Consider the following 2,783-nt stretch of genomic DNA (forward strand, 5'->3'; position numbering starts at 1 on the left):
CGGAGGCTGAATACGTGCACTCCATGTGCCCCCACAACCTAAACCGTGTCAATCCCGCACCCTCCCCCGTCCTTATCCTTTTGGCTCGACGTCGGTTCCGACCACAAAGTGACAATTAAAAAGTGCTTTGGTGGTCAAAACCTGCCATGATAGGGGAAGGGTGGGCCATCTATCGTCGACACGTAACATCAACGCCTGGAACACAACGAAAGAAAATTTGAGACAACGCAAGAGGGAGAAGGGAACCGACAAGAGAACTCGTTGTCACCAAGGATCGATCTGAAGATTGAACACGAGCACGCCAAAGTTTAGCTTGCACGGAGTAATGCTGTATCAGGCAGGCTGAATACATGCACGCCATGTGCCCCCACCCCCTAAATCGTGTCGATCCCGTGATACGTCTTCAACGTATCTATAATTTTTGATTGTTCCATGCTATTATATTACCTGTTTTGGATGTTCATGGGCTTTACTTTACACTGTTATATCATTTTTGGGACTAACCTACTAACCGGAGGCCCAGCCCGAATTGCTGTTTTTTTTGCCTATTTTAGTATATCGAAGAAAAGTAATATCAAACGGAGTCCAAACGCGATGAAACCTTCGGAAACGATCTTTCTGGAACAAATGCAAACCAGGAGACTTGGAGTGGACGTCAAGAAGCGGACGGGCGGCCATGAGGGTGGCCGGAGTGCCCAGTAAGGGTGGGCGCGCCCCCTGCCTCATGGGCCCCTCGTAGCTCCACAACCCTACTTCTTCTTCCTATATATATCTATGTACCCCGAAACCATCCAGGAGCACCATGAAAACCTAATTCCACCACCGCAACCTTCTGCATCCGTGAGATCCCATCTTGGAGCCTTCGCCGGCGCTCCGCCGGAGGGGGAATCGAGCATGGAGGGCCTCTCCATCACCACCAAGGCCTCTCCGATGGTTCTGAGTAGTTTACCACAAACCTTCGGGTCCGTAGTTATTAGCTAGATGGCTTCTTCTCTCTCTTTATTTCTTAATACAAAGTTCTCCTTCCTCTTCTTGGAGATCTATTCGATGTAACTCTTTTTGCGGTGTGTTTGTCGAGATTCGATGAATTGTGAGTTTATGATCAAGTTTATCTATGAGAAATATTTGAATCTCCTTTGAATTCTTTTATGTATGATTGGTTATCTTTGCAAGCCTCTTCGAATTATCAGTTTGGTTTGGCCTACTAGATTGATCTTTCTTTCCATGGGAGAAGTGCTTAGCTTTGGGTTCAATCTTGCGGTGCTCGATCCCAGTGACAGTAGAGGAAACGACACGTATTGTGTTGTTGCCATCGAGGATAAAAAGATGGGGTTTATATCATATTGCATGAGTTTATCCCTCTACATCATGTCATCTTTCTTAATGCGTTACTCTGTTCTTATCAACTTAATACTCTAGATGCAGGCAGGAGTCGGTCGATGTGTGGAGTAATAGTAGTAGATGCAGGCAGGAGTCGGTCAACTTGTTTCGGACGTGATGCCCATATATATGATCATGCCTAGATAATCTCATAACTATGCACTTTTCTATCAATTACTCGATAGTAATTTGTTCACCCACCGTAATAATTATGCTATCTTGAGAGAAGCCACCGTAATAATTATGCCTAGATATACCTTGGTACTTGGTGTGGTACCAGCTGATATTTATATTTGGTTCAAGTTCAAGGGGGCAAACAATAATTGGGAAATGACTTGGCAAAAATATTCTTGCTTCAGATTTTTTTTATAGAAATGGGAGTTTTGATTATGGTGATCATCTTACCAACGCTTGGTCAACATGGAGGTAATCTTTTGTGCGTATGGATGGTATAGATGACAAATACCTCGTTATTTCGTGTTTTGTCGGCTTACCTTTAAGTGGAGTAACGCTGCAACAGCGCGGGCTGAATGCATGCACGCCAAGTGTCCCCCTAAACTGTGTCGATCCCGCACCCCTTCCCTTATCCTTTCGGTTAGGCGTCGGTTCCGAGCACGAAACGACAATTGAAGAATGGTTTGGTGGTCAAAATCAACCTTGATAGGGGAAGAGTGGGTCATCTATCGCCGACACCTAACATCAAGGGCCTGAAACGGACAAAAGAAAATCCAGAGACGATGCAAGAGGGAATAAGGGAACGGACAAGAAAACTCGCGTCTCCAAGGATTGATCTAACGACTGAACACGAGCACACCACTCATAAGTTTATCCACTCATATGTTATTTTGCGCTTTGTTGTTTAGCTTGCATTGAGTAGCGTCGTATAATTATCTTGCCAATGTTTGGTCAACACGGAGATAAACTTAAGCGCATACGGATCAATGTAGATGGCAAATGCCTTGTTATTTTGCGCTTTGTCGGTTCAACTTGGGCGGAGTAACACCGTATCGGCGGGATGAATAGGAGCACGCCATGTTTGTCCCACCCTAAACCGTGTCGATTCCGCACCCCCCTCCTTATCCTTTTGGCTCGACGACGGTTTCAAGCACAAAATGACAACTGAAAAGTGCTTTGGTGGTCAAAACCTGCCGTGATAGGGGAAGGGTGGGCTATTTGTCGTCGACACCTAACATCAATGGCCTGGAACACGACGAAAGAAAATCTAGAGACAACGCAAGAGGGAGAAGGGAACCGACAAGAGAACTCGTTGTCACCAAGGATCGATCTGAAGAGTGAACACGAGCACGCCAAAGTTTAGCTTGCACGGAGTAACGCCGTATCAGGCAGGCTGAATACGTGCACGCCATGTGCCCCCACCCCCTAAACTGTGTCAATCCCGCACC

This window comes from Triticum aestivum, chromosome 1B (genome assembly GCF_018294505.1).
Source record: "Triticum aestivum cultivar Chinese Spring chromosome 1B, IWGSC CS RefSeq v2.1, whole genome shotgun sequence".
Taxonomy (NCBI): domain Eukaryota; kingdom Viridiplantae; phylum Streptophyta; class Magnoliopsida; order Poales; family Poaceae; genus Triticum; species Triticum aestivum.